Genomic DNA, 21,039 nt, shown 5'->3' on the forward strand with positions numbered 1-21,039 from the left:
ATAACCCCAAGTTTTAAAATATGAGGATCTAGGTCTAGGTGCATTAATCTTTTAATCTCAGTATCTTAAATCAGCTATGAAGCCTTCAGCCAAGGCTCAGAGAACTGTCTAGTATTACCTCAGTCAAATCACCACTCCTGCACTGAAAATAACTGGGTAACTGGATAAATGTATAGCTTTAGTGCTTGGTCAATTAGATATATTAACACAATTACAGAATTGCTGTTAGGTTTCTGGTATAACTGACACATCACAATGATATTGTCACTAATACAGTATCAACTGTCTTTCTGATCTATTCTCTTTAGCTAAATGTCTAAGATAATCTGAGGCTTTTAAAAACAATATACAGCCGCCCTCCGTTTTCACGGACTTGAAGTCCACATCCCTCACTTGTTCACAGGTGGCAAACAGAGGTGGACAAAATGGGGTGTGCATCACCATTCAAGCCAATGGGGCTTGAATATGGTGAATTTCTGTTTTCAGTTTGGGGTTGGATATTCTTTCCCCAACGTGCAAGAAAGGTAATGAACATGCTGTCATGGGGCAAACACATGCATTTGTCCACCAGGGTGTGGAACAGAGAAAAGGGCAACACACAGTTAGAGAGAGCTATCACTAAAGGAGCAACAACTGACGAAGGAGTTGTCATAATTTTTTTGGTGCCTACATCTCCGTTCCCAGCAGGACCATGTCATTTTCTATACTCAAAGGACTAGCTTCATTCAATGGAAATGTACTGCTGGAAAAACGGTGCCACTCCTGAAAATTTCATTGCTTGAGATATGAATCTCAATTTTCCATAACTGCCTCTTGAAACCTTCCACAGCACACACAGCACAATCACCCACAGCTGAGAGATGTAGGTCTCTGTTGGAGGTAAGAGAAGACTGCCTGTTGCTGCTGGGCACATTTTGCATAGCAACTACTTTGGGGGCAAAGCACCAGTGGGATCAAGGCCTGACTAGGTCTGTTTTCAGGCTTCGCAAGGACATCTGTATGAGTCCTTCTCTTGATATTTTTTAATTAAAAATAATTTTAGGATACAATAACATTTTTAAAAATATTACAAAATGTTAACACTTCATTCATTAGTCTTTTCCCAAGTTATTTTGATAACAGTTTGCTGTTTTTGCATATTTTAATCTTGCTTGCACTTCTGAACTTTGGCAAAGCAAACTAATTTTAATAAATAAAAAAAATCTGGAAGACTGGCTGCTCCTGGAAACAAGATATTGGACTAGATCAGTCCTGGGGAATATTTGTCCCTACTGGTGTTCTGACTTACAACTCCCATCACAACCAGTCAACATGGCCAATGGTAAGAAATTGTGGGAGCGGGGAACTAGCCAACCAAAATGAATGGAGTGTAAGTGCTTGCCACCCTTGGACTACTAGATAGACTACTGGTCTATGAGCAGCATGTTTGATTCTGCAACACTATTATGTTTTACTATTTTCCAATAAAAGCTACACCAGTTTTCAAAGAGGCTCCATGCTATTTACAAAAGTGAACCCAGCAGGTGCTGAGGAATTTTTGTTCACACGCTTACCCGGTGGCCTGTGGGGTTCCTCAAGGATTCTGTTCTGTTCTTCATGCTAATGAACACATTAAACTGTTCTGAGAGGCTGTCCAGAGTTTTGAAGTTCAGTGCCACCAATATGCAAATGAAATCCAACTCTATTACTCCTTTCCACCACAAGCCAAGGAAGCTGATTTGTTCCTAAACGGGTCCCTGTCATCAGCAATGGACTAGACAAGAGCAAACAAACTGAAATTTAACCCAGACAAGACAGAGGTTTTCTGGATCAGTTGAAAAGCAGATTAGGCTTTAGGCATTCAGCCTGTGCTGGATAGGTTTACACTCCCCCTCAAGACGCAGGATTGCAGCTTGGATGTACTACTGGACTCAACTCTGAGACCGGAAACCCAGGTTTCAGCAGCGGTTAGGTGTGGCTTTACACACTTCAAGCTGAAGTGCCAGATGTGCCCATTCCTTGAGACATCAGATCTGGCTCCAGTGACACATGTCTTAGTTGCATCCTGTTTGGATTACTGTACTGCGTTCTACATGGGGCTGCCTTTGAAGAGTGTTCAGAAACTTCAACTGGTTCAAACAGCCACAGTCCGATTGATTGCTGGGGCTGGCTACAGGAAATACTCAACTTCCCTGTTACAATAGCTCCACTGGTTGCCAGTCCATTTCCACACACAATTCAGTGCTGGTCATGACCTTTAAATCCCTACACATCTCAGGTCCAGGTTATCTGAGAGGCTGTTTGGTTATTTGAGTGGCTGTTGCTGAATGAGTGGTAGAGTGGAGTTTCCCCAACAAAAAAATCAGAGTCAGGTTGGCTGTCTGAGGACTGACTATAAAAGGAGAGGACAAGTGGAAAAAAGGGATGAGCATATCAGTTGACAGTTTTAAGAGCCAGTTCAGTGTGGCTCATACCAGCCTTGTTCTGTGGGAATGTTAATTGTGATTTGAGCCAGACTTTCACAGGATTCATAGTCCAGATGAAGGGGCATTATAAGGACTTGTGTTAAGAGAATTAGAAAACAGGTTAAAGTTGAAACAAACTCAATGAGGACACTGAAAAAGTAAATAGTTTGTAACAAGTGAAGGGCGATACATTAAGTAGCCATACGATTTGCGAACCACCTGTAAAAAGATACAAACTTAATATATGACTGTAAATAATCTTTACAGAAGAGTGGTTTGAATTAATCAAAAACATGATAAGCACAGAACCAAAATATTAAAACACATATAAGATAAGGATCCTGGGAGCCCATCCTGGCTGCTTTTTGCAGCTCCTTTTTGCACCCTCGAAAGGCCAGATTGGGGCAGTGGTATGAGGTTGCCACAGCCCAATCTGGCCAGGAAAAGGGCAGCATCCTGCCACCCCATAGGGGCAGCCTCCAGAACCCCAGAGTCACTTATTAAGAGACTATGGCGCGTTACAGACCGCCCTAAAGCGGGCGGTCTGCCGCCACCGTCATTAGCTGCGCCGAGAAGCCCCAGTGGCCAGACCACGAGGCTTCCTGGTGCAGCTAAAAAGGAGCGCCAAAATGGCGCTCCTTTTTGGCTCTCGGAAGTGGCGCCGCGAGACGCACACTTGCGGCATCACTTTCGCTGTGCCACGTCTGGACGCTATGCATCCGAGATGTCAAAATGGCGGCCCCCATGTGGACGGGGGCTGCCATTTAGTACGTGCTCTGCGTGTACTAGGGACAGGGGCCGTGAGGAAGATAAGACCCTTCCTAACCCTAGAACGCCCCTTTGTAACCCTAGTACGCGCAGAGCGCGTACTAAATGGCCATTTATAACACGCCTATATTAGGAAAAGAATTTGGGCCAGTAGTAGGACCAAGGGTTACAGCAATGTTTCTGGATTACAGAAAAGAACCATCATAAGGAAAGCCCTGTGGTCATCGTAACTGCTGTATTCTCCCTTATGAATCAGCCCACTCTCTTGAGATCTGCTAGGGTGGTCCTTCTCTGTGGTCCTTCTGAGATGCTGCCCTCAGGCTCTGGAACTCCCCTCCCAGAGAGGTTAGACTAGCACCCTCCCTACTTTCTTTTCACAGGCAAGAAAAGACCTTTCTATTCCAGCAGGCATTTCATGAGAGATTATATAATGTGGTGCATACTGCTAATAAGTGTAATTGGGTGTGTGTTTTAATAATGTTTTAACCTGATTTAATTGGGGGTTGTTATTTAATTGTGTTTTAACTTTTGTATGGATTTTTAACAATTTTTTAAAAATCATTGCAAGTCTCTGCGCCCCAATCTTGGAAAAGATGGAATGGAAATAAATAGAAATAGTAGCAGTAGTAATAGAAACAGTAGAAGAAAAAGAAGAAATTTATTAGAAGCAGAAATGTTCTACCATATTAACCTTCACCACCATTCAAGAAAGCATTCTAACTACCAGTTCATAAATAACCAAGTTTATACAAATGGCTGAAATTATTACAGTCCCCCTTATATGGAGAAACAGAGGAATACACAACTTATTAGTCTTTTTACTTGTGCATACTCAAGACTCCCTTTACTAGTACTTAGGTAACAGGTGAAAACTGTTAATTCTCCCCTTTGCGTTTAGTGCTCAAACTATATCACTTCCTTATATCACCTCCTTATATTTCTTCCTTCTTTTGTCTATTTTTTTTTTTTGGAGGGAGGGATACTTTGATTGTATTATTCTATCCATTGGTTTTAAATGGAGATTACAATCAAAGACACAAAAATATTTTAAATGGTTTTTCAAACAGGGATTTGCCTCTTTCTGCCTTCAGTTATCCCACGTGGTATGGATAGTTGCAAGATTAATCAGGCTTCACTGAATCTATTCCTTATCCATGCATTTCTATAAGGTTCTTCCATAACACAAAACTTCCTTAAAAATTTCCCTTAGCCACAACTTCAACTCTAAATCTAATCTGACACAACTTGTGTCACTACATTGCTTTCTCTTCTCTCTTCCCATCCTCTTTTCTCTCAATTATCCTTTATTTCCTTGTGTCCAAAATTTCTTACTAAGGGAACTACTGCTGCCAACCCTTTCTTTTTTTATCATCATAAGGAAGCAGAATAACCCAGAAAACTTTTGCAAGATAGCAACAATAGTTTAATTGTTATCTACACATCATATTCCAATTGGAGACATCTTTCAGAACAGTACATTATTTTCAGCATGCTAGCTGGCTAGATGACATACATATATGTAACATAACTTTTTCGAGCACCTTAGCAGTACATTAAAAAAACACCAGTACAAAGAAATCCTTGAGGTTTACCATTCACAAGTTTGTTCCAGGCAAGTAATTAACCAGATCCATAGCTAAGGTTATAATGATACTGGCAAAATGTTTTAAACTTACATGCAAAACTAGTGTAATGAAAGTTATATTTGAACAAAAAAAAGGAATTACATAGGTAACTGTGAAGCAAGATAAGTGAAGCAAGTTATATTCAAAACTATTTATAGGGAATATAGTCAAGAACTTTTATCTTAATAAAATAGTATTATGTATTTTGACTTTTCAATTCTGTAGGTTAATATCTCTATTATGAATTACAGTTGACCCTCCACATTCGTGGTTTTGACTTTTGCAGATTTGATTATTTGTGGATTTGATTAATATGTTCTCTCTAGGAATGTCTAGATCCTCCAGAGTGATTCTATGGCCAACCTTTCTCAGAGGTTGTGCCGGAGGACCTAGAGATTCCTAGCAAGAACATTTCTATAGGTGTTTCTAGCAGTGTCGTCAATCACCCTCGAAGGAAATCCCCCTGAAAATTCCCAAAACGCCCCCAAATACTCCAGGGCATCTGGGTCAGGGGGAGGGCCTTCCGGGTTGGCCATTTTTTGGGCGGGAAAGGCATTTTCGGCCATTTTGGGGGGGGGGGAGTGAAATAACTCCCATAAACGGAAAGGCTTTTAATTACCCAATGGGAAGGTTTAATTCCCCGGAAATTCCCCATAATTTTTTTATACCCGGAAACTACTCAGAAAGGCTTTTTATTACCTTGGAAACCGGGGATTCCCTGGAAATTGGCAACACTGGTTTCTAGGTCCTCCAGCACAATTCTATAACCACCAGTGGACGCTGACCATCAAACTATGTTGAAGGATATAGACATTCCTAGAGAGGTGTTTTCACTGGTAAAAAAAATAGTGGATTTTTTAAATTTAGTTTTTCCACTTTCACAGAAGTCCTGTGTCCCTAATCCCAGCAAATGTGGAGGGCCCACTGCATTTATGTAGAAGAGAAATCCAGACATTAGAATATTATTTAATCTATATATACCCTAACATAAAATACAGATTTCAGAGTGGGGTACAATGTAAGATACATCACTTGCACATATATGTAAATAATGTGGTAATAGAGCTCTTCTCAACCTGATGTCCTCCAAATGTATTTTGCTACAAAGTCTATCAGCCTTAGCCAACTTGACCAATCATCAGCTGCATTCTGAAAACAACTGGAAAGTCTCATGTTAGAGAAGGCTAAGTACAACAATATAACATTAGGAACAAGAACAATGGTTAAAAACATAAAACATACTAAGATATTATTGGTTGAAATGCATGGCCAACTAAGAAAATACCTTAACCTGGTATGAAAAAGACAGAATGTGGTGCAAAGTGAACATTTCAAAGCCAGATACCACTGGGTAGGAAACTGTTCTTTATAATTACACTTCTGATAAAGAAAGTGTCCACAGAAGACCCTTAGCAGAAGATCTTAAAACACAAATAGGCTGGTAGAGGAAGAGGCTGTCCTTCACATATCCATAACAAAAAAGTGCAAACACAGTGGTCCATGACACAATTCAACTTTGATTAATCATTATTGGTTATTATTTCAACTGAATAGTAATCCACTGGTATATTAGTTGCTACTTACCAAAGCTTGCATCTTCTCACACTTTGAACTGCAAGTTGGGATCAAATGCCAAAACATACCTACAACATATAAAAACTTACTATGAAGTTGTTTTAAGGTAGTTTTATAGTACTAGTAGGGAAATATGCTGCACAAGGAGACAGTAACTAATTTGTTCTTACTAACAAACAACCACAAAGTAGATTTTCTTTGTATTTTTTTTATCTCATTAACAATAAGTTCTATATAGACATATTCACTCCTTCAGTTTTCAATGGTTTAGACATGCTATTATTATGCAGGTGTTCAAATATCTTGAGTATTCCATTCCACTGACATATATACACATTTCCTCACAATTTCAGTTCTTCTGAAGTTAAAAACCATTACTGTTAACAAGATCACAATCACTTTATGCAAGAAAAACTGAAATATTCTAGAAGCCAAAATATCAATGGCCACAAGATAAATAAAATCTTTTCAAGGATTTGTGCATTAGTCAGCAATCCTGTTTGCTATAGAATGAGAATGGGCAACTTATGAAGGTCAGGGGCCAATTCCCACCCCACAAAAAACCTCCCGTGGACAACATTCCGCACAACAAGGTCAAATACTCCCATTTTCTTCTGTAACTACTCTCAAAATGGCAACAGGAAAAGGGGTGCTTTCATTTTCTATCACAGTTTTGAGAAATACACTTGTCCTTCCATATTTGCCAGGGTTAGGGGCACAAAGACCGCCCATGAATATAAAAAAAAAACCACAAATAACAAGAACACCATGTTTTTACCTGAGAGGACACCTGTCCAGGAATCTCTAGATCCTCCAGTGCAACTCTGTGGTCAACGTCCAACAGACACTGACCACAGAACTGCACTGGAGGAGCTACAAATACCTAGTAGAGTATTCTCTCTGGGAATCTCTAGGTCTTTCAGTGTGACCTTTAGTTAAAGTTGATCATAGAGTTGCACTGGAGGACCTAGATATTCCTAGAGAGAACATATTAATCAAATCTACAAATATCAAAGCTGCAAATATGGAGGGATGAGTGTATTTCAATTTCCTTGACAGACCTTTTCAAAACGGCAACAGGAAGTGAAGGTGCAACTCTTCCTACTGCCATTCTGAGAATGGCTGCAAAAGAAAATAGAAGTATTTGGAGTAGTACATGGTTATGGGGTGCATGTGGGGATGTGATGGTGTATTTTAGCAGATTTGCATGCATTGGGAGGTACCTACATGATTTTAGGGCACAAATCACCTGAAAATCCCACCAATTTTTAATAGGGCTGGTTTAGGGACTTCGGGGTCCTCAAAATTGGTGTACAGTGGCTACATGAAGCTCATAGGTCACACGCTGCCCAAACCTGTTGTAAAACATCTACAACAAAGGCCACAGACTGAAATTACAGGTGCACATGGGGAAAGAATACACAGAATGTCTACCATTATCATTACTAAAGACAACCCAGCTAGGGACATTTTAGGCAACTCAGCCATCAACACTATTGCATCTGTTCCAATCAGCTAACTTCTGAAAATGTGCAGAATACTTGTGATATGTAGAAACCATACGTCAACCTTACTTATCTGGCCTGAATGCTGAAAAACTTAGTCTGCAAATAACTTTAAATTCATTATCACCTAAAATAGAGTATATCAAAATACAGTAATTTTTGGAAAAGGTAAAGAGATTAAAAGACATTGTCTGAATAATCTGAAAGAATAATTTTTTACCTCAAAGATACAGATTCACCTTGGGATAAGAGAAGAATCCACCACTAAGGCTATGAAATTTGATACCTAGTTTGGGGAGGGGGCAAAATGAAGAGTGGCAGACCAACTTCAAGCAGAGAAGAGCATATTTGCAAGGTCTATTATAATAGTGTACACATCCCTTATTTTTCATCATATCTGTTTACTATGCTTAAGAATACATATGAAATGGCTAAACATACTGCAGCAAAACTTTCAGTGTTCCTAATATAGTTAGAAAATTTAATCTAGCCTTTATTTAGGGACAATGGTTTATACACAGATATCCAGCTTCTTTAGAGCTAGGGTTAATTCTTATAGCTCATGCATATTAATAGATATGAATCAGATGTGTTTTCACCATCATAAATATTTCTGGAACAGGAGGATCAATGTCATTTTTATTACAATATATGCTGAAATATCTAGCCATATGTAATGCTTGTCAATATATTTTAGCATTTACAACAAAATCAAGAGAAAGATGAAGAAGCAGCACATCAAAACATTACAGCAAGCAGCAATACGGCTGCACCAGCATTAATGTTTAGTAGCCATTTTGTTTTTGTATCAAACACTGAAAATTCTGTACTTATTGCATTCTCTCTTTAAACCTGAAGGTGGCAATGATTAACTCATACTGTCCTCCATTTTTCTAAAGCTTATACTGAAAGAGATTGCTGTCTAACACCATTTCCATTAGCATTTTTACTATAGAATGTCATAGCAAGATTATTCTCATTTCAATATTACACTGGTGCCTTCTTTCAGACAGCAAAGAAACATGAAGGTTTATTTTCTTTGAATCCTGCCTTTCTTCTGGCATGAGACCAAAGGCACATTAGTTTGAAAAGACAAAGCTTGTGAAAATAGATGTTTGGCATAAACATTATAAATATTAAATAAAAGTTATAATAAAAACACTTAATTACAACAGTTAATAAAATGTTTAAAAGTAAATAAAATAAAATCACAGTAAATGCCATTGGAGGATTTTTTCTACCACACTAATGGAAACCTAAAAGCCCAAGGCCTGCCTAAATAAAAGAAAGTCTTCACCTGCCAGAGAAAGAACAGTAGATAGAGGCCAACCAAGCCTCCCAGGAGAAGAAATTCCACAAACTGGAAGCAGCCACCTGTGGTATTGTCAGGACAGAGAGAAAGCCAACCCCAAATATCTTAAGTTAAGCAGGTTTATAGAACTGGGAATTACCGTATATACTCTACTATAAGTATGCCCCAAAATGGACTCCGAAATCATGGGCAGACTTATATATGGGGCAATAAGTTAATATTGCTTATAAAGTTCCTTTAAAAAGTGCCCATCCTCTCTCTCTCCCTCCTTCTCTCTGTGTTATTCCTCGCTGCCAGAGCTAACAAACAGCTGCTGAGGCAAGGGGCAGAGAGATATGGTATGCCCAAGCTTGTGCCCCGTTTTGCAAGCCATGAGCCTAGAAATCCTTGGGCTGAATTTCAGAGAGGGGGGGGTCTACCCTGTGTGGCAAGCCATGACCCTGGAAATCCTGGTGGTAAAGGGAAGATGGGGGGAGTTCCTACCCATTTTGCAATCCATGAGCCTGGAAATCTGGGGGTGAAAGCAGGGAGAAAGAGAGAGTTTTGTACCCCATTTTGCAAGCCATGAGCCTGGAAATCTGGGGGTGAAAGCAGGGAGAGAGTTTTGTACCCCATTTTGCAAGCCATGAGCCTGGAAATCTGGGTGGTAAAGGGAAGAGGGGGGTTCTACCCCATTTTGCAAGCCATGAGCCTTGGAGATGCTTTTGATAAAGGGAAGTGTGTGTGTGTGTCCCCAGGCTTGTTTCCCCATTTTCCATGCTGAGACTGTGACCCATGGGAGAAGTCCAGAGAGGAGATTAGGGAGGGAAGTGGTACTTTGTTTCCCCCTTTGGATATTTTGTAACATGCTCCAGTGTTTGACCCTTAACTTATCCACAGATCATATCAAAATCCATGATTTTGGCCCCCAAAACTGTCCTCGACTTATACATGAGCATATACAGTATATGTTTCCTGTAACAAGTCCTGGTCAGCAGTATGGCTGCAGCATTTTGGACCCACTGAAGTTACTGAAGGCAGTCCCATGTAAAATGTATTACAGTAATCCAAACAGGACTGAAGTCATATGCATCATTTCCAGATCTGGTTAAATGGCACAGCGGGCATATTAGTTTTAGCTGTACAAATGCATTCCTGGCCACTGCCGAAACCTGAGTATCCAGGCTCAAATTCAAATCCAGGAGTATGCCTGAGCTGTGAAACTGAGATTGCAGGGGAGTGTAACCCATTCAATACAGGATGAATCCCTATTCCTTGTTCCATCTTTCTGACCAGGAGCACCTCTATCTTCCCTGGATTAAGTTTCAACATCTGTTCTTATCCAGTCCACTACTGACAACAGACACTGCTTTGAAAGTGAAACAGCTTCCTTGGAGTTAAGACAGGAGAGACAGAGATGGGTATCAGCATACTGATTACACTGACCCCCAAACTTCCAGATAACCTCTGCCAGCAGTTTTATGTAGATATTAAACAGCATGAGGGACAAAACTGAGATATTAGGGGCTCCACAGGCCAATGAGTTAGAGAAGCAAACAGGAATCCTCAGGGACCACTTTCTGAGTTTGCCCCTCCATGAAGGGCCAGAACTGCTGTAAAACAGCAAGAGGTAGCCCAGTAGATTGACAGTATCAAAAGCCACTGAAAGATCCAGCAAAACTAATAGGAATATACTACCTCTGTGCTACTGTCCGTATAGGTCATCCACCAAAGCTGTTTCTGTTCCACAATCAGGCCTGCAGGCAGACTGAAATGGACCCTGGAAGGCCACCATTGCCCAAGTTAGGGATACTGGATCAATAATTATCCATTATTAATTATTGGGGTCCAGGGAGGATTTTTTCAGTAGTGGCTTCACTACCACCACCTCTTTTAGGTAGGCTGGGAATCTGTCTTGTCATAGCAGAGCATTCACTGCTCCCCTCACCTACTCAGCCAGCCCTCCTCTGGCTGCTTTTATGAGCCAGGAAGAACACAGGTCTAGTATGCACATAATGGGTCTCAGATCACCAAAAATTCTGTCCGCATTCTCAGGCTGAAACTTATCAAACATCATGGGACAAGCAGAGCCAAGGTTACCTCCACTGAATGTGTATTATCTACAGCATGGTAACCAGAGTGGATCTGAATAATTTTGTCTGCAGTGTTGTGCAGATTGTTCCCAGCAAGTTACTGAATGATCTACATTCTAGTAGGGCAGAACTCAGAAGGCCTCTGTCTGATCACTCAGTAACTTGCTGGGAACAAGACTATATTGTTCAGGGAAGCATTCCCAGGCATTGTGTGATTGTTTTTTATTGTTATCTCATATTTGACTTGATATTTGATGTTTTTAACTTGTTGCCTGCTTATTTTATCTAATTCTATCTTGTATTATTATCTATTTATATGTATTTTTTAATTATCTTGTCAAATGTACACCTTTGGCAGGTTTCATTTTTATTGATTTTATTGATTGTATGTACAGCGCTGTGTAAATCTACAGCGCTATATAAATAAAGAAGAAGAAGAAGAAGAGCAGCTCCTCCAGATGACACTGTGAAGATGCAGTTGTGGTAAACTATCTCTTCACTGCCACTATCAACATTGCATAGGATTTCTAATGGGCTCTAGTCTGTGTTTGGTTGCACCTTCTCTTTTTAATACCATTGTCTCCAACTCACTTGCTTCATCTCTACCAGCTCCCTAGGAAGACAAAGTCTCACACGTCTCCACCCTGTGAGAGGGGATTCTTGGGAGTGATTACAACCAGCTCAAGAGCTTTCCTCTAATGTATTTGGGCCATCCAATATCTTGTTGCTATGGGCACGGAGCCACTGTGAGGGACCTTTCTAACCACCTCCATTACCCATACTACCCTGTGAGTATCATTCTTCTTAAAATATTCCAAAACCTGTGTTTGCTTAATGCACCACCAGTCTCTCTCTTCCAGTTCTCACAGCCATTCATCTTTTTTTTCCTTTTCTTTTCCACCTCCTACAGATGTCTATGAAATAACACCTAGCCAGACAACCAATATGGAGAGTAAATCTGAAGTTTGGAGGGAAAAGCAGAGGATACATATTTTGGCTATTTCAAGGAGCCAGCCAAAAGTTAAGCTCACTTATGCCCCTTGTCTGAGAGCTTATCTGAGATGTTACACTGAACCTTCAAGGTATTCATACTGCCTACAAGTTCCAGAACAACTGTAATGACAAGGCCCCATATTTCTCCCTAGCTTCCTGAAATAATACCACAGGGGACAGGATCAGACCAAAACTAACAACAAGAATTTCAACAAGGATAGTTACATCTAGGCCAGAAAAATGAAACGTACAAATAGAGAAAAAGTAATACTTGGTTTATAAGCTGAACAAATGAAAAGGATCTAGCTCTGGCATTTTGAACCCGTTGAAGTATCCAAACAGTTTCCAAAGGCAGCCCCACATACAGTATGTTACAGTAGTCAAAATGGGATGCAATCAAGGCACATGTCACCATAGCCAGATCTGATATCTCAAGAAATGGGCGTTGCTGGAGCACAAGTTTTAACTGTATGAATGCATTCCTGGTCACTGCTGAGACCTGAGCATGCAGTCTCAGAGTTGAGTACAGGAGCACACACAAACTGCAAGCCCGAGACTTCAGAGGGAGTGTAACCTTGTCCAGCACAGGCAAAGTCCCTATTCCCTGATCTGCCTTACGACTGACCAAGAGTACTTCTGTCTTGTCTGGACAAAGTTTCAATTTGTTTGAATCATAGAATCATAGAGTTGGAAGAGACCACAAGGGCCATCCAGTCCAACCCCCTGCCATGCAGGAAATCCAAATCAAAGCATCCTGACAGATGGCCATCCCGCCTCCGTTTGAAGATCTCCAAGGAGGGAGACTCCACTATACTCTAAGGGAGTGTGTTCCACTGTCGAACAGCCCTTACTGTCAGGAAGTTCCTCCTAATGTTGAGGTGGAATCTCTTTTCCTGCAGCTTGCATCCATTGCTCCGGGTCCTAGTCTCTGGAGCAGCAGAAAACAAGCTGGCTCCCTCCTCAATATGACATCCCTTCAAATATTTAAATAGGGCTATCATATCACCCCTTAACCTTCTTTTCTCCAGGCTAAACATCCCCAGCTCCCTAAGTCGTTCCTCGTAGGGCATGGTTGCCAGACCTTTCACCATTTTGGTCACCCTCCTCTGGACACGCTCCAGTTTCTCAATGTCCTTTTTTAATTGTGGTGCCCAGAACTGGACACAATATTCCAGGTGGGGCCTGACCAGAGCAGAATATAGTGGCACTATTACTTCCCTTGATCTAGACCAGGGGTAGGCAACCTGCGGCCTGTGGGCCGGATGAGGCCCGGCAAGGCCTTGGGACCGGCCCCAGCCCAGTCCTGTCGACGATTGCTGCCGGGGCCTTTGGGGAGCAATTGTCTATAGAAGCCTCAGAAACATGCATTTATATTAACATTTTTTTAAAAATCAACAAATTTTTCCACGTGTCCTCCATTTTTTAAAAAAAGTGTCTTCCATTTGAAAATTTTGTCCTACATTTGTCCTGGTTTATTTATATATTTATTTTTTGTAAAATTAATTAATTAATTAATTAATTATTTTTTGGCTTCGCCCCCCAACCCCCCAGTTGTCTGAGGGACAGCAACCCGGCCCCCGGCTCAAAAAGGTTGTCTACCCCTGATCTAGACACTATACTTCTATTGATGCAGCCTAAAATCGCATTGGCCTTGTTAGCTGCCGCATCGCACTGTTGACTCATGTTCAACTTGTGGTCTACTTGGACTCCTAGATCCCTTTCACATGTAGTCTTGTTCAGCCAGGTGTCCCCATCCTATATCTGTGCATTTTATTTTTTCGCCCTAAGTGCAGTACCTTACATTTCTCCCTGTTGAAGTTCATTTTGTTAGCTGTGGCCCAGCTTTCTAGTCTATTCAGGTCATTTTGAATTTTGATCCTGTCCTCTGGAGTATTAGCTATTCCTCCTAATTTGGTGTCATCTGCAAATTTGATAAGTATTCCCCCAATTTTTTCCCCTCATCCAGTCCATTACTGACAGGAGACATAGGTTTGGTACAGAGACAGCTTCCTTGAAATCAGATGGAAAGGAGAGTGACATCACACCCCAAAACTCCAGATGACCTCTCCCAGTCGTTTGAATAACATGGGTAAAAGAACAGAACCCCATGGGACCCCACAGGCCAACAGCCAGGGGGTCGAACAGAAGCCCCCCAACACCACCTTCTGAGATCACCTCTCCAAGAAAAACTGGAACCACTGCATAACAGTACCCCCAAGTGCCATCTCAGAGAGGTAACCCAGAGGTATACCATGGTTGATGGTATCGATAGCTGCCAAGAAAACCAGCAGGACCAATAGGAACACACTCCTCCAGTCCAGGTCATCCACCAAGGCAACCAAAGCTGTCACCATCTCATCAAGAAACCCATGGAGGTCAAACCTGTGGAGGAAACCACCATTCTCTCCAGAACTCTGCCCAAGAAAGGAATGTTGAGGCCTCTTTAAGCAGGATGGAAACCTCCTTTGCAGATGCTCTGAGTCCCAGTGAGTCTAAACCCTACCAGGTAGTGTTCAGTCCAGGAAAATGAAACTATCCAAAGTTCTTCCACACCCAGATCACAGTCATCCTGCCCAAACCAAACAACAACAACAATCCAGAGTGTGTCCTGCAGTATGTATAAAGAGCCTAAGTACGGTACTTGGATACAGAAACAAACAAGCAAACACGTGGACCTTGCCTTCAAGCCTACAATCTAAAAGAAAGAAAACTTTATGGACAAGACATAGAATGCTGGAGATTCTTACAGAAGATAAGATTAACAAATATATTCATTACACTAAGAGAGAGGATTTATGGCTGCATAATGTTGTTCAATTCTAAATACTGAAGCATTCACTGGCTTAAATTGACCACTTTGAGGACTGTAAAAAAGTCCTCTACAGAAAGCCTTCTTGTTTCATATTTCCCAAAGAAAATACAGATTAGACAGTACTAAACCTTGTCCCATGCTCATTGTTCAGATCTTTCTAAAGATGTTAGAATTTAACAATACCATTTTATTTAAAATCCCTTCCTAGTGATATCTGTTCAGAGAAATATTTATTTGCTGGATATTTAACACCATCACAGTCCTTCTAAGTTCAGCACCCAGTTCATTCCAGCTGTTATACTTTTAAAATATATTGTAGACATTGTTGCAAACTTTCATTGAAGTACTTCCTGAAGACACTGTGCTGTTCCCCACCACGATGGAAACACTATCATAATCATTTAGGGGCTGTCCTCACAGGCCAAGAGACCCATGTTTTCCCTGGGTTCACATGCTTAGTCTGGACCAGGATCAGGCGTTTCTGGTATGATCCTGGCACCAAGGGTTCTTAACACAGGTCAAAATGACCTGCCAGTTCTGCAGCAACCACCTGCAGACTGGACAGGCCCATGCACACCTTACCTTCCTACTGCACATCTGTGCAGCAAAGCACCCCGTTTTCATATCAGACACAGCAACAGGGGACTTATCAGTAGCAGGAAGATAAGGGGTGCACAGTGGTGGTGGATCCATGGTGCCGGCAGAGAGGTTGGGACTAGAGTCAGGATAGCATGAGCTTGGCCCATTTTCTCAGCCCTCTAGTAATTTACATTAGATCTTAAATTACCTACACTTCTTTCCACTACCAAGTATAGATTTATTATTATCCCCCCCCCCCATCTTCATGACCCCCTGGTACATAATAATTATCGGCCTGTCTCGCTGCTACCATTTCTGGGAAAGGTGATCGAGAGGGCGGTTGCTATCCAGCTTCAGGCGGTCTTGGATGAAACGGATTATCTAGACCCATTTCAAACTGGCTTCCGGGCGGGTTACGGGGTTGAGACGGCCATGGTCGCCTTGGTCGATGATCTCCGTCTGAGCATCGACGGGGGAAGCGTGTCCCTGCTGGTGCTTTTGGACATCTCAGCGGCTTTCGATACCATAGACCATGGTATCCTTCTGGGACGCCTGGCAGAGGTGGGGATCGGGGGCACTGCGCTCCAGTGGTTCCGCTCCTACCTCTCCAGGAGGTCCCAGATGGTGCAGCTGGGAGACGTGTGCTCCGATGAGAGGCCCCTTAAAACCGGGGTCCCTCAAGGGGCCATTCTGTCTCCCATGCTATTTAACATTTACATGAAACCGCTGGGACAGATCATCCGGAGACATGGGGCGCGGGTTTATCAGTACGCTGATGATACCCAAATCATTTTCTCTATGTCTCCGACTGATGCAGTGACTGGGGATGGCGTCTCTCCTCTCGTGGCCTGTCTAGAGTCAGTAATGGGCTGGATGAGGGAAAACCGACTCAAGCTGAATCCAGAGAAAACGGAGGTACTAGTGATAGGTTCTCCTGGTCCAGGAATGGAGGTGGTTCCACCTGTCCTGAACGGGGTCACGCTCCCTGTGAAGGACTCTGTGCGCAGTCTGGGGGTGCTTCTTGACTCGTCGCTTCACCTGACTGCTCAGGTGAATGCGACGGTCAAGAGCACCTGTTATCAGCTTCGGCTGATTCGCCAGCTGCGCCCATACCTGGCCCAGAGGGACCTAGAAACTGTTGTACACGCTCTGGTAACTTCAAGATTGGATTTCTGCAACGCACTCTACATGGGGCAACCCTTATACCAAACTCGGAAGCTGCAAATGGTGCAGAACATGGCAGCCCGGCTGGTCACTGGTGCTCCCAGGACCAGCCATATAACACCGGTTCTGAAAGATCTCCATTGGCTGCCCATTCGCTTCCGAGCTCAATATAAGGTGTTGGTAATTACCTATAAAGCCCTAAATGGCTTGGGCCCAGGATACCTAAAGGACCGCCTCTCCCCGTACATTCCGCCTCGCACCCTCAGAACGACTGGGCAGCAGCTACTGAAGGTGCCTGGGGCTAAGTTAACCTCCACTTCTCGGAGGACGTTCTCCATAGCTGCCCCAGCCCTTTGGAATGCGCTGCCCACAGAGCTCCGCTCGTCTACCACCCTGGCCCAATTTAGGAAGGACCTTAAAACCTTCCTATTCCAACAGGCATTCCCCGAATAAATATCCTGTGGGCCTCCCTCCTCTTTCGTGGCCAAGAGGTTGGGCTATGGGGGTTTTTTATTGTTTGTTTATGTGTATTTTTTAGTGTGTATTTTAATTTGTTGGATTTTAACCATGTTGTAAGCCGCCCTGATCGAAGGAAGGGCGGCATATAAATAAAAAGTTTATTTAAGTTTATTATCATGTTCTCTTCAGTCAAAGGTAGTTCCTTGAAATCTGCTGGACTTCAGTCAGTTGGGACAAACAAGTAATATTAACTTCAATTGGTATACCCTGTATATGACTAAAATTGGATTTAGCCCTCAGATATTAACCATATTATCCAAGAAATGCACTGTTACCTCAAACATCATATTTATCCCAATAAATTTATGAAACTATTGACAATTATTAGCATTTTAAATTGTTAATTACTGGAGGAAAAGGTAATTAAAAATATTAAATTATGATACAACATCTTCTTTACTGGAGAAAAATTAGAACAGATGGAAGAAAGTGTATTTTTCTTATAAATGTAGTTAATTCCCAGAATAGCCCAATTAGCTGTAAGACCATAATGCCACATTTAACTGGAAAGAAAATGTTAAGCTGGGGAAAGTATTTTCTGCCAAATATATAGTTACTTATGTAGTTGGCAAACACAAAGAAACCTTTCCTCATGAGAATAGTTCTATTTGGGACTATTTAGTTTAGAAAAAAGGTGTGTATGGGGGAGACCATATAGGGGTGTACAAAATTATGCATGATGCTGAGGAAGAGTTCTTCTCCCACTCTCATAATACAATTAACTCAGGGTCATGAGATAAACCCGGAAAGTGGAAGATTCATGACAGATTAAAGAATTTATATACACAGCACATAATGAAAGAGCCAGCGGGGTGGAGCACTTAGCTATGACTATGGAGATCAGGGTTCAAATTCCTGTTCAGTCATGGAAGCCTCAGGGGAAAGCAAAGGCAACACCCCCAACCCCAACATATCTTGCCAAGAAAACCTATGGCCTTAGGGTCACCTACATGCACACACACAATTAAAAAACAAAAACAAGTTCTACAAGATGCTGTGAAGGCTTCCAATTTGAATGGGTTTAAATTAAACAAATTCACAGAGAATAAAGCTATCAGCAATTACTGATCAGTACCAGAAGTAGGATACATCTAATATCACTTGCTGGGGAACACAAACAGTAGGGTGCTATCGAACCCATGTCATATTTGTGGATTTCTCACAGGTATCATTGGCCATTGCTGGATAAAATCAAACCTTGGTCTGAACATTTAAGGCTGTTTTAAAGTTTTTATATTTGGTATTTCTTTTGGATCAGATCTCATGCTTAAGAAAAGATATGATACTGGAATTATCAGAACAGAAAAAATATCGCTTCACAACCTCAAAGGAAAGCAATGTATCTTGCTACTTCTGTGAACCTAAATGTTTTGGAGCAGCAGTGAAGAGAACTAGGGCCATGAAGAAACACATAAAACTTATTTCTAAAACTTTCTCTGGCCTATTATCAAAGTTTAAAGGAACACCTAGCATAGGTCTGGATCAAACTACACTGCAGAATACATATCAAGCAAAGAAGGTGACATTTTCTTCCACAGATGCACAGAGCCAATTTTTTAACAGTGTGGCCCATTTTTGCCACAAAGCTACATTCACACAGTACGGCATAAGGTATCAGATTGATGCACAGTGCTTGATGCCACCTAAAGTGTGGTGACATTATCTGTAAGTATAGCCTTGGCAAAATTAAATAAATAAATAATCCCATAATAGTCTACAGGAATTATAGCTAATGATGTTCTTTCAGTCTGACTCTTGCCTGTAGTTGTCCACCCCATGAAAAACAAAACAGGAGTCTTCTGTACATTACATTAATTGTAACATTAAATTGTTGTTGTGTGCCTTCAAGTTGTTTCCAACTTATGGTGATCCTAAGGCAAACCTATCATGGGGTTTTCTTGGCAAGATTCTTCAGAGAGTGCTTGTCATTGCCTTCCTTGGAGGATGAGAGAGTGTGAGTTGTCCAGGGTCACCCAGTGGGTTTACATGGCTGAGCTGAGATTTGAATTGTGGCCTCCTTACATTATCTGAGCAGCAGATACTTGAAAATAGAAGAGCCTGGCTGCCTGCTTACTCAACAAGTTCTTTGCTTAAAGTTAAAGGTCTTAAAACTGGGTCAAATTATTCATACAAAAAAAGATTTCTTATTTCCACAGCTCTGACCATCTGGGTCAAAGGCTATGAAATAAGACTGAAAAATCAAAAACTAGATGTTTATCCAGCAAATAAATACTATCCAGAAACCATGTTCCAATGTCAAGGTAAACCACTGTTTAGCATAAGCAGAAAGAATTGCTACTACTCTGGGCTCTGGTATTCCCACTCCATCTCCACAAACATTACTGCAAGACATTTGGGACCTTCAGTTATTGTTTCAGATTAACAAGTTAGGGTTACATTCAGTTTAACAGTTATCATTAATGTGAGTCCTATTTTCTTTTTATGAAACTGTTAAGATATATTGCAAGCAACTGCAAGGTCCAACATTTCTCTGTGGCAACAGATCTTTGGAGTCCAGATTCTTAAACAAGTTCTCTATCCATCCACATGAGTAACTTTTTTTAATGGAAAAGGCAATATGACACAAACTTTGAAAAAATGTCAACTCAGGTATTTTTCATTTACAGGTGTCCAGTGATATTATAGTTTCATGCTGGGAGAACTGCTATCTGCACATAGCAAGATGATGGACATGGATCTCACTACTAATTATACTGACCAACAACAAAAAGGAGCTCTCCGTTCATTCCAGCAATGAGTAGCTAGAATCCTGTTAGTGATGTATGGTGGAGTTACTTACCTCAATGTAAATCAGTGGTTCCCAAATGATGGGGCGGGACCTGGGGCAGGGGGGAAGAGTTGCTGGGGGGGGGGGGGGGGCTGTGATTCCTCCTCCTCCTCCCAAACTCTTTTTTACACATGCACTGAGACAAATATTGAATTTACTTAAATTAAACTGTTCTAATTTGAACAATGCTATTTCCTTATGAAATGTTAAAATACATGAATATGAGACTGGAAATACACACATTTAATAAACAAAATATTTTTATTCATATACTATGTTGAGTGGGGAGAGTGATGTCTGCATGTAGTAAAGGGAGGTCCCAAGGGTAAAAGGTTTCAGCACCACTACCATAAATCATATTTTTGACTGGGACACGGTGGCAGGGACAGAAATCAAAGCCATCCTTACTATAACACGGTGCTGCCCCACCAATTATGACTGCCCTTCTTTACCTCTCAACAGCAATTGCTATCAACTCCTATCCCATCATTGCACCATCCCCAGCACTTTTTTATCTGCTGCTGCAGCACCAGCATAGTTGGGCCAGCAAGAAGGATCCTGGTTAAGGGAGTACTTGATTATTCACACTCTCTCATCAAGAGGTCAACATGTGATCTGGCTGTTTGAGAAGTAAAAATATGGATCTCAACGTACTAGATTCTACAAGGTGCCTCTAGCAATGATAGGCTACAGCTGAAGTTTTCCTGTAATTTAAGAACTCAACATGTGAACTCTGCATTTCAGAAATCAGCAATGAGGAGTCATGCTTTCTGAAGTGAATAAAGACACCATTGTCATTTTTAATAGTTGTCAAATCAGCACCAACATGAGATGTCCCTCAGCTGCCTTGTAGTTTAAGGGTACGTTCCAAAACAAAAAGAAT

The 21,039-nt window shown here is 41.4% G+C and overlaps 1 protein-coding gene across 9 annotated transcripts in view; it reads right to left on the bottom strand.

Moving 5' to 3' along the window:
- ZNF644 (zinc finger protein 644) overlaps positions 1-21,039 on the bottom strand; it is a 66,296-nt gene that overhangs the window by 38,396 nt on the left and 6,861 nt on the right. For 7 of the 9 annotated variants that reach the window (XM_089515570.1, XM_089515576.1, XM_089515578.1 and 4 more), the window contains exon 3: positions 6,422-6,480. The exons of the other annotated variants lie outside the window; for them this stretch is intronic. The gene's annotated coding sequence lies outside the window, so the exon portion shown is untranslated. The remainder of the gene's footprint in view (positions 1-6,421; positions 6,481-21,039) is intronic. 9 annotated transcript variants of the gene reach the window in all.

Source organism: Sceloporus occidentalis, unplaced genomic scaffold (assembly GCF_023333645.1).
Source record: "Sceloporus occidentalis isolate IW3139 unplaced genomic scaffold, rSceOcc1.0.p SCAF_3, whole genome shotgun sequence".
NCBI lineage: Eukaryota > Metazoa > Chordata > Lepidosauria > Squamata > Phrynosomatidae > Sceloporus > Sceloporus occidentalis.